This window comes from Ziziphus jujuba, chromosome 6 (genome assembly GCF_031755915.1).
Source record: "Ziziphus jujuba cultivar Dongzao chromosome 6, ASM3175591v1".
Lineage (NCBI taxonomy): Eukaryota > Viridiplantae > Streptophyta > Magnoliopsida > Rosales > Rhamnaceae > Ziziphus > Ziziphus jujuba.
In genome coordinates, this window is record NC_083384.1 from 7,922,879 (window position 1) to 7,935,824 (window position 12,946).

The following is a 12,946-nucleotide window of genomic DNA, read 5'->3' on the forward strand; positions in this document are numbered from 1 at the left end:
TGAAATGCCATGTGTCAGCTTCTGATTGGTCCACGTGGCATGAACAGTGTCACACAGAGGTTTTTATTTGATAAAATTCTCGGGGAAGAGAGAGAAAGAGAGAGAGGAGAGAGAAAGAGAGAGAGAGAGAGGATCCGACGGCCACCGGAGATTTTCAACTTTTCCGGCCGATCTACAGTACATGCGCCTGCCAGCAAGGTTCCACTCCTCATTTTCGGCAAAACCTCCAAATTTCACGGCGAACGGCCGCCGGACGCGCCCGAATCGGACGTCCGAAGATCGGTGGCGAGTTTTTCCCCTCCACCGCCGGCCACCGCAAATCGACCCACTTTCGGCCATTTTCCGGCCACATGCGCCATACACCCTTGATCCTCTCCTCAAGTCCGGCCGACCCACCAAAAATCATGGCCATCGGACCACCGACGCGCCGGGATCGGAGCGTTTTCCGGCGAGGGGCCGAAAAACTTCAAACGGTGATTTCTCCGCCGTCCGGCCTTCGTTTTGCTCACCGTCGGTCCCGTTGGATTGCTCTCCTCACGATCTACAAGTCTGCAAAATTTCACGACCAACGGCCACCGCACGGGCCGCCGCCGGCGACGGTTGCCGGTGACCGCGGCGGCTCACCGGAAAGTACTATTCCGGCGAGTACCCGAATTTCCGGCCGGCTCCAGTCCACTGTGTTCAACCTCCTGAACCCGAATCTGGCTTTCGTTTCCGCCAATTCGTGACGGTTTGGGAGAATTGCGGAACCGAAACTCGAAAAGCTTTCCGGCCAGATTCCGACCCCGTCGGGTCCGATCACCGGAAAGTAAAACCGAATCCGTGATCCTCATCACGCGAGCTTCGATTCGGTAGATAACTCGTAATCCTTTAGATATCGTTTGGTGTTCGCTCCCCGGGTACCCATTTGGGAATTATCCGAATAAAATATTAATATTTTTGGTTTGTGCACTGTGGTTGTTTAGGTGCATGTGCGAGTAGTGGAGTTGATCCCGAGGAGGAACTTAGTTGATTTGCGTGCTCAAGGTGAGTGACCCACCTTCAAAAATTATTTTTGGGCAATTAATTATATTTAATTGGTATTTAATTTGGTATTTAAATTATGCTCATGTGGTGTGATTTAATTATGGTTTATTGTGGTTTAATTTATTTATTATGCATAAGCATAGTATGTTTCGGTATTATTTGTACGTGGTTTTCAGTATTGATTTTTTGGGCATAATTGGGTTAAATATTTTGCGAAAATATTTGTTTAAATTTTATAAATTATGCCCGTGGTATTTTTATGGGTGCATATCGTACTTTGAGAAAATTGTGGTTTGTTGGTTATCAATGTTTCGTACCGGGTTATTGAATAAAAATATGTGGGATGGTAAGTGTGAGAATTTAATGTATTTCCCATGGTGGTTTTTGGAAAAACGGTACGGTTGGTTAATAATGTTTATTTTTAGACACACTCATACAGTATTGGTGTTCTGGTGTATGGTGTATGGACACGTGGTAGCACGCGGTTATTATATGGTTTAGCGTGCGGTTATTACTTCACCCGTGAGTTGCCATTGGACCGTGGGCAGGCAAGTTGTTATTGGCCACAGCCGCCCCCCTCCTTGGCCGGGTTGATGGTCTTAGCAGCGGTACTGTCGGGACGCCGAAGTGACCGTTGCAGGTTTCTCTCTTTAACCCCCCGCCAGTCGGTGCTCGGGACGCTGGGTATCGGAGGGCATCACCGGTATATGGTGTGGTGCGTCGATGTAAATTGCAAATAATGGTTTAAACCCCAAAGGTGTTCAAAATTATTTACTATAATTTATTATATTTTTATTATATATTGGGGTATGTTTTTATTTATTTATTGTGTATCAAATGGTTTAATCCCTTGGTTTTTGGGAGGTATGTACATTGGGTTTTGCGAAAAGGTTTTAAAAAAGGAACATTTCAAACGGAGCGATTGGTGAGAGTTTTAAGGGAAATTATTATTTTCCAACAGTTATTACTATTATTTATTAATTGTTGGTATTTGTTCTATTCCTTAATTGCTATTAATATTATTTTATTATTAAAAGTGTTCAGTAGTTAGGGTCACTCACAGAGATGATTAGCATCTCACACTCTTAAATTCCGTTCCCTTAGGTGCAAGTGGTGGTAGACGTTCTTCCGGAGCGAACCAAGTTTTCCGCTGCTGTTGTGTTTCGAGAAGTACTTCTGTACTCTTTTATTTCAATGTATTATTTCTTTCAGCCTTGTTGTATTTCTGTTGTTTAGCACTCTTAAAGCTCTGTATACTATTGGGATGCTTCTGTTTTTATTTATGCACTGGACTGTTGTTGCTTTTGAGAAGTGCTGAAATTTGTGGAACAATTTGTAGTTTGTGGGAGGAATAAGGGGATTTTTTTAGAAGTGTGTTTTCAGTGCAGGTAATTTGTGGTAAGTAAATCCCTTAGGGGTGGCTCTGCCGGATTTTCCGTTGGAGGGTTCGGTAGGGTTTCCCTGGGATCAGGGCTTGTCTAGGGTTCCGGGGAAGGAATTCTGGACGGGTCCTGACAATATGTATATATGTGTATGTATATATATATATATATATATGAATGTGAATGCCTATAGATGAATACATTTATATATATATATATATATATATATATAATATATATATATACATATATATATTTGTGTTTACTTTTGCATATATCTGTTATATACATTTTGTGTTATTCAATGTTTTGAATAATATCGTGTATGTTTTAAAAATTAAGAAAATTGATATTTAATTTTATTGTACTATTTTATGTGATTTAAATATATTTGTTATATTAAATTATTATATGATTTTGGAGAAATCATTGATGATTTTTTATTGTTGAATTTATGGTTAAATTTTACTTTTATATTTATTTTGCATAGTAAAATGTATTTGTATGAAATTAAGTTATATGTATATTTTATGTGATTTAATAAAATTTTTGCATAAATAAATTTTAAGGATTTAAGAATAATAATTTTAATGTATAAAATATATTTGTGTATTTGGTTAATTATGGAATTAAAATTATTTTGGTAATAATGAGCTGTGTAAAATCACTGGATTTATGGATTTATTTAAAAGGAAATATGAAATTTTATGAATTTAGTAAAAATGTATAAACTTAGTTATATTTTATCAAATTTTGATAATTATGATATTATAAATTTTTAAAGTTTTTAGATTCACCATACAATATTAGTGTTCTGTACTATATTGTTAATTAGCGTGCAAGTATGTATGGCTATCTTGTAGGTGCCATGGACATGAGGGTTGACAAATATATTTACACCATAAGGATTAGCCATTGTCCTCTTTGGCCACAGAATGGTTGTTTATTATGTTATGGATTGGCACGCAAGTTATATTCATGATAGTTTTTGTGAGTTGTGTTAAGAGATGGTAGATAGGTATAATGCAGAGTGAGCATTAGTCGTCTCCCCTTTGGCCATAGGACAACTGTCATTATGGATTAGCATGTATATATATATGGCTATCCTGTAGGAGCTATGGCTTGAGATATAGCAAGTATAGTATACAGTGAGTATCAGCCACCATCTCCGTCGAAGGACGATTGTTTTAACAATGGCAATTATTAGCAACTAGCGTCGCGGGACACAAAGCAACCTATTGCAAGTTTCTTTCTTTAATCTCTCTGTCAGATAGTGTTTAAGACTTAAGATACTGTTTGACACCACTGATATGTTGTATGTTTGTATGTACCACACCATACGGAGCAACAATCCAACTCGGCCCATGAATAACTAAGGTTCGTAACTTTGCTGCCAACAAGTGCAGGGGGTCGGTAGGCCATTATAGATAACTATCCCAGACTGTATTGGTAGCAGTGTACTTGCGATAACTGATATTATGATATCACTATTAGTATATTATATGGTATCGTATATACCTCCGCTATGAGTGCATCTTTCATAATATATTTATAAATTTTAAAGTTTTATTTTACTTTATTTTATTTTCTCTTACCTATTAATAATTATAATTTTCTATTATTACCTTTATTTATTATTATTATTATTATTATTATTATTAAAATTATTAATTGTTTGAGATTATTATTATTTGTCATTAATTACTTATTATTATTATTCGTTATTGTTATTGTTATTAATATCGCTATTGTTATTGTTATTATTATTATTGTTAATACTGTGACTATTTTTATTATTACTATTATTTATTATTGATATTATCGTTAATTATTATTGTAATTGTTATTATTATTATTCATTATTAATTTTTCGTTATTTTGTTATAATTATTAATATCACCATTACTAATCATTATTGTATTTATTATTGTTATTGTTATTAACATTTGTTATTATTATTATTATTATTATTATTATTATTATCGTAGCCCTGTGGTAAGTATGATAGCCTTCGGACAAGTGTGAAGACTTTGGACAAGTATAATAGCTTTGGGGCAAGTGTGGAAGCCTTCAGTCAAGTATTTTAGGTTTGGAACAAGTGTGGTAGCCTTTAGGCAAATTGTACTATTATTGTTATTAATATTTTTATTATTTTTATTATTTTTATTACCCTCCTATTTACATTATACATTGGTGTGTTCATAAGCAGTTTAAAAATGTAGGACTGTATAAGTGGGTGGTATGGACGGATATGAATTATAAAATTAAATTATTCATCATGTCTATATCCCTTTGCTATTGCTATAGAAGTTCTAAAAATTTGTGGAATCTCTTGTAGTAAAATGGGAGGAATAAAGTGATATGATATAGGAGTGTGTTTTTATGCAGGAAATTTTTTGAGCATGTTCAACCCTTAGGGGAGATGTTATTGAATTTTTTATAGGATGGTCTAGTAATACTTTCCATCAGATCAAGGCTTGTTTAGGATTTCAATAAAGGATCCTGAATAGGTCCTAACATTAGTTCCCAATTTAAACAATGTAACTCATAAATATAACTACGATATGATAATCAAAATTTACATTCACAATCCTCCAGAGTTAAAAGTGTGCGTTTGGATTATGGAAATTTCCATTCACAACTGAAAATATTTTAGCCTTTTTGTTTTTTTTTTTTTTACATGAATTTTTTAAAATGATAACTATTTCCCTCTTTCAAAATTAGGATTTAGATATCTGAACATGAAATCCATACTTCTAATAATAGTCATGTGAACATAAGCTTAATTATATGCTCTGTGTAGTGTATATACCTTCAACAAAGTTTGGGTCTCCAAGGAAAAACTCCTCGAAAAAAGAAAAAAGAAAAAAAGCGTAGTTCTTATATAGGATCATCAAGTATGAAACTATTTAGGCTTTTCATTAATTATCAAAAAAAAGTATTTAGGCTTTTTATTAACGGGGTCCTGAGCTGAGTTTTATTGTAAGCGGGGGCAGACAAAATAGAGGAAGATCCATTGACCTGTGGCTATTCTACTTTTTTGGTTTTTATTTTATTCAAAAAATTGTCTTATTTTTTTTTTTTATCCAACATGTATAATAAGTTTTTTTAAAATTTTTTTTTCTAACTATGACTAAAAATATAAGATTTTTTTTGGGAACTAAATATATTACTTGTAGCATTTCTACAATATAATGAGATATAATTGATATAAAAACATTGAACATGTTGTATATGTATAGTTCTTGGACTGTCAGAAAATTATAAAAGGTAAACTCATTAATATATTGGATGAATGCAAAAAAAATATGAAACATATATTCCAGAAGCCCATTTTGTTTCTTCATCAAATCAAAGTTATTAACCCTTCTCATATACTTTTAAATTAACAAATTAAAAAAAAAATCATATCTCTATAGCAAAAACCTTAAGCCAGACTATGAAACATTAATTTTTTTTAATTCTATTTATTTTAACTTAAATTTTTTTTTTCACTATATATATAAATATAATAGAGCCGCCTGCGATAGTATTTTAGCAAATCATTTGGAGTAGGGAAATGGCTTACAACTCAAAGCAGAGAAAAGTCTTGTTTTTGTAATTCTACTTAATTTTCATCTCCCCTGAAATCGATGAAGATAAAAATATGATTTTTACTTTTGAATAATAACTATTTCTCTTTAGTTTGTTCCCCCCCCCCAAAAAAAAAAGCTTTAATTTAATTGATATCTTCTTTACGTAAGTGATGGAAGTGAAGGCCAACAATGAAGAAGCAGAATGTCATCCAGCAGCTAGGATAAGAGGAGTACGACATTTTAAAAATTGTCGTTATACAGGCTTTTATACTTTTCAATGTTATACTAAAAGAATTGGTCCAGTTAGAGCTGAAGTTAATATGAATAGAAAACAGACAAGTCCAGGAAGGCAAGGTCCTTAATAAGTTTAAGTTTAAAAACGAATATTATTCAGAATTAATTTGAGAAAAATGCAACTTCCACAAAGACAGAGGACTACAAATTGACTTGCTAAGCCTTTCTTTATCTTCAATGTGATAGCCTAGGCTATCCGTATACGATATTATACTCTTTGACCATCCGCATGCGATATTATCCTCTTTGGGCTTGGGGAATCCTCTTACAACCCAGTCTCAAGGTTTTAAAAGGCCTCTTTGACCACCTGCATGCGATATTGTCCTATTTGGATCTGAAAAATCCTCTTACAATCCAGCCTTAAGGTTTTAAAAGGCCTCGCAAGGGAAAAGTATCCACACACTTATAAGCCATGCTTCGTTCTCCTTTCCAACCGATGTGGGATCTCACAATCCACCCCCCCTTGAGGCCCAGTGTCCTCGCTGGTACACCGATCCGGATCCGGCTCTAATACTAACCTCGTAAGGAAAAGATATCCACACTCTTATAAGCCATACTTTGTCCCCCTTTCCAAAGGATGTGGGATCTCACAATCCACCCCTCTTGACGCCTAGTGTCCTCACTGATACACCGATCCGAGTCCGGTTCTGATACCATCTGTAATGGCCCAGACCACCCGCATGCAATATTGTCCTCTTTGCGCTTGGGGAATCCTCTTACAACCCAGCCCTCAAGGTTTTAAAAGACTTCAAGGGAAAGGTATCCACACGCTTATAAGCCATGCTTCGTTTATCTTTCCAACCAATGTTGGATCTCACATTCAACAATAAGGATCATAACGAAATAGGAAATTATGAAAAATTAGAATCTAAGCAGTTTACCAAAATATTAGAATGCAAAAAAAATAATAATAATAAAATAAAATATTTAATTAAAACGGAGCAAGAATAAGCACATGGCAAGTCTCCCCCCCCAAAAAAAAAAAAAAAACAATTGAATTGAATAACTTGCTCATATTGTTTGTATAATCTCTTGGCTATCAAATAATCTTAATCCGTAGTTTCAAGTTTTATCCAATAAGAATCGACCAAACATTTGAAGTTCAATATTGATTTAAAACTACCAAAAAAAGAAAAAAAGAAAAAAAAAGAGCTTGTTTGTGTAACACCTCGTCCCGAAGCACGCTGGAATTTTCTCATGTTGACCAAGGTTGATTGGGTTTGACTGTCGTTGACCAAGAAGGGTCAAACTTTGACTTTTTGACTCGGCAAAAATTCTAGATTGATCAAGGCACCATTATGAAGTATGCATCGACACAAATCCGTAGACTAGTAGCACGTCGAAAATGGAGCTACGGTTTGAAAGTTATGAGCAAAACAAATTGATGTCTGAACTGTCCAAGGGTGCCAAAGTTGACTTTTTATTTTTGTGAAATTGAGTTTTGACTCATACATGGTTGTGAAGTACTCGTCAATACGAGTTTGTAAACTAGCGGCACGCTCGATTCGGACATGTGGTTTTAAAGTTATGGACCTGCAAATTTTTTCAAATACCGTATTATTTTAATATTATTTTTAAACGTGTAAACTGTATATATCACGTGTAACTTAGTTAATGGTGCCATGTGTCACAATGAGAAAATGCCACCTGTCAGCCACACGTAAATGTTATGTTGTATTATATTATTTGTGTTATTATTTTATATATTATATTATTATGATAAAATTTTATTATTTTACTATTATTTATTTATTTATTTTTAATTCTTTTTTTTCTTTTTCATTTTTTTTATTTTTTCTTTCTTTCCCCACGTGGGAAAACACCATGGGCCCCTCCTTCTCTCTTCTTCTTCTTTTTTTCTTCTTTTTTCTTCTTCCTTCTTCCTTCTTCTTCCTCCCGTCGGTCTCTCCTTGCTGCATCTCTTCCGGCCACCAGACGACGACACGCTTGGGATAGATAGAAAGCCGATGGAAAACCCGACCAATAACCGGAAGGACAAGGCCGAACGTCACCAGATGCACCTGGATCGGGCCTCCATCATCGGCGACGACAAATTGGTTTTCCGGCGATTCGGCCATCACCCAACCAAATTGATATTCCTTTCTACTATTTTCGGACTCTCTGAGTTCAATTTTGAGATCCATTCAGCTTAATTCCTTGTTGTTTGAGAGATATGAGAAGTTGAACTTTGACTGAATCTTTTCGTTCAGTTTCTAGTAACCGCCGGTCGATTTGAGCCCAATGGAAGTCGGTAACGTATTTCTCGTCTCTTTAGCTTTTGTGAATTATAATTGAGTATTTTGAAAGATGCCATTTTTGGATAAAATATTATTATTTTAATATGGTAGTCTAAACGATGTACTGTTTAATATTTAAATAATTGGTATTTATATTGAAGATGTTAAATTGTGTTGGATTGCATAAATATGGGTGGAATTAATATTTCTGAAATTGGAAAGCTATTAATTTTGAAGGTGCTATTAAATTATTAATAAATTATTGTTCATTGTATTATGAGATTATAGTATCTGTTAGAATATATTTTTGTGTACTTATTTATATGTGAAGTTGTGAAATTATATGTGGATTAAACGATATTTGTTGTGAATTGATCTGAAAATTGAGGAATCAATTGTGTTAAATTACCGTGATAACAAAAATATATTATGTAATTTAAATTATGTAAGAACTTTTATATTGTTTTGGTGAAAATTGATTTTATGGATTTGAAGAAAAATATTTATTTAAAATTTAGTATTTCCAAAAAATATAATTAATTAATTATTCATAAATTTGATTTTATCTTATTTTATCAAAACTTATTATTTTAATAATACTATAAAAATATTTATAGTTTTTAGATGCACCATATACGTACCGGTGTATAGTAGTTGTGGATGTGATTAGCACGCAGGTTGTAATGTCTCCCTTGAGTTGCCATCGGACCGAGGGCAGGCAAGTTTGATATTGGCCATAGCCGCCCTTCTCCATGGCTGGGATGACGGTTTAAGCAGCAGCGCGGTGGGATGCCACACGATCGTAAGCCGGTTTCTCTCTTTAACCTCCCCGTCAGACGGTGCTTTGGGATGTTGGGCACCGTAGGACACCTGTAACACCCCGTCCCAAATCACACCGGAATCCGTGCACGTTGACCGAGGTTGACCGTTGACCGAAAGGGGTCAAAAGTTGACTTTTTGACTCGGTGGGAATTTCGAGTTGACCAGGGTACCGTGGCAAAGTGCACGATGCCACGAGTTCGTAGACTGGTAGCACGTCAAAAACGGAGCTACGGTTTGAAAGTTATGGACGAAACAAGTTGCGGTCCAAACTGTCCAAGGAGTGCCGGGGTTGACTTTTTGTTTATGGGGAATTGAGCTTTGACTCATACATGGTTGTGAAGTGCTCGTCGATACGAGTTCACAGACTAGCGGCACGCTCAAAACGGACATCCGGTTAAAAAGTTATGGACGTTTGAAGTTTACCGGATACCGTATTATTTTAATGTTTTTGGGTTGGTGAACAGTGAAATGCCATGTGTCAGCTTCTTATTGGTCCACGTGGCATGAACAGTGTCACACAAGGGTTTTTATTTGTTAAAAGTCTCGGGGAAGAGAGAGAAAGAGAGAGAGAGGAGAGAGAAAGAGAGAGAGAGAGGACCGCCGGCCACCGGAGTTTTCCACTGTTCCGGCCGATCTACAGTGCACGCGCCGGCCAGCAAGCTTGCCCTCCTCATTTCCGGCAAAACCACCAAATTTCACGACCAACGGCCACCACACGCGCCGCCGCCGGCGACGGTTGCCGGTGACCGCGGCGGCTCGTCGGAAAGTACTGTTCCGGCGAGTACCCGAAATTTTGGCCAGCTCCAGTCCGCAGTGTTCGATCTCCTGAATCCGAATCCGACTTCCGTTTCCGCCAATTCGCGACGGTTTGGGAGAATTGCGGAGCCGAAACTCGAAAAAAGCTTTCCGGCGAGATTCCGACCCCATCGGGTCCGATCACCGGAAAGTAAGACCGGATCCGTGATCCTCATCACGCGAACTTCGATTCGGTATATAACTCGTAACCCTTAGATGTCGCTTGCTGTTCGCTCCCCGGGTATCCGTTTGGGAATTACCCGAATAAAATATTAATATTTTTGGTTTGTGCACTGTGGTTGTTTAGGTGCACGCGCGAGTAGTGGAGTTGATCCCGAGGAGGATCTTAGTTGATTTGCGCTCTCCAGGTGAGTGACCCACCTTCAAAAATTATTTTGGGCAATTAATTATATTTATTTGGTATTTAAATTATGCTCATGTGGTGTGGTTTAATTATGGTTTTAATGCGGTTTAATTTAATTTATTTGTTATGCATGAGCAAGGTATGTTTCGGTATTAATTTTACGTGGTTTCAAATGTGATTTCTCGGGCATAATTGGGTTAAATATTTTATGAAAATATTTGGTTAAATTTTATAAATTATGCTCGCGGTATTTTTATGGTTGCATCTCGTATTTCGAGGAAAATTGTGGTTGTTGTTATTGCTGTTTCGTACCGGGTTATTAAATAAAAATATGTGGGATGGTGTTTTGTGAAAATTTGGTATACTTCCCACGGTGGTTTTTGGAAAAACGGTACGGTTGGTTGTTATTGTTTATTTTTAGACGCACTCATACAGTATTGGTGTTCTGGTGTATGGTGTATGGACACGTGGTAGTGCACGGTTATTATCTGGTTTAGCGCACGGTTTTTACTTCACCCGTGAGTTGCCATTGGACCGTGGGCAGGCAAGTTGTTATTGGCCACAGCCACCCCCCTCCTTGGCCGGGTGATGGTTTTTAGCAGTCGGTACTGTCGGGATGCCGAAGTGACCACTGCAGGTTTCTCTCTTTAACCCCCCGCCAGTCGGTGCTCGGGACGCTGGGTATCGGAGGGCATCACCGGTATATGGTGTGGTGCGTCAGGTGTAATTGTCGGTGTAAATTGCAAATGATGGTTTAAACTCCAAAGGTGTTCAAAATTTATTTACTATAATTTATTACATTTTTATTATATATTTGGGTACGTTTTCATTTATTTATTGTGTATCAAATGGTTTAATCCCTTGGTTTTTGGGAGGTATGTACATTGGGTTTTGCGAAAAGGTTTTAAAAAGGGAACATTTCAAACGGAGCGATTGGTGAGAGTTTTGAGGGAAATTATTATTTTCCAACAGCTATTATTATTTATTAATTAATTGTTGATAATTGTTCTAGTCCTCAATTGTTATTACTATTATTTTATTATTAAAAAGTGTTCAGTAGTTCGGGTTACTCACGGAGATGATTAGCATCTCACACTCTTAAATTCCGTTCCCTTAGGTGCAAGTGGTGGTAGACGTTCTTCCGGAGCGAACCAAGTTTTCCGCTGCTGTTGTGTTTCGAGAAGTACTTCTGTACTCTTTCATTTCAGTGTATTATTTCTTTTCAGCCTTGTTGTATTTCTGTTGTTTAGCACTTCTTAAAGCTCTGTATACTATTGGGATACTTCTGTTTTATTTATGCACTGGACTGTTGTTGTTTTTGAGAAGTGTTGGAATTTGTGGAATCAGTTTGTAGTTTGTGGGAGGAATAAAGGGATGAGTATAGAAGTGTGTTTTCTGTGCAGGTAATTTGTGGTAAGTAAATCCCTTAGGGGAGGCTCTGTCGGATTTTCCGTTGGAGGGTCCGGTAGGGTTTCCCTGGGATCAGGGCTGTCGAGGGTTCCGGGGAAGGAATTCTGGACGGGTCCTGACACACCACTAGTATATAGTATGCGCATCAAGCATCTTTTGCATATATATATATATATATATGTTATATTTGTATATATCACACTGTACAGGGACAGCAATCCGATGTGGTCCATGAAGAGCTAGCCTCGTCACTATGTTGCCTACGAGTCCAGTAGATTGGACGGCCAATCTAGACAACCATCCCGGACTGTATTGGTAGCAAGGTGCTGGCGACAGCTAGAATCATGGATTGTACAACATGTTGGAGGGTATCATTTGTACCCCTGATACGAGTGTATATTTGATAATATTTTTTGAATTTTAAATTATTATTTGATCTCGTATTATTCTGATTTTCTAGCATTATACTTAATTACTTTTATTGTCATTACTATTATTAATATTATTCTCGTTATTAATATTAAAATTATTATTTATCAGAATTATGTTTACAATTATTTTCATTATTACTAATATTATCATCATCATTATGATTATTGTTATTATTATTATTGTCATTATTTATTGTTATGTTATTATTATTATCGTGATTTTCATACTGTAGCGTTGAACAAGTATCACAACCACTGGGTGAGAAATATGGCCATCGGACAAGTATGATAGTCCTTGGGCAAGTGACAGGCATTGGGCGAGTATGACAGCCCTTGGACAGGTGTGGTTGTATGATAGCCTTTGGGCATGTGGAATGACTGTTGATAGCCTCGGACGAGTTATATTAATATCATTATTAGCATTAAATGGTTGGTATTATTATTATTGTTGATATAGCGGTTAATTTATCTTTCTTTTTATATTACACATTGGTATATTTTTAAAACGATGTGAAATTTATTTGAGATTTGCAGCACTAAGTGGATGGTATGGGTGGTCATGAAGCTATGATGGTATATTTTGGTTGCTTACTTAGTAAATTATTTCTGT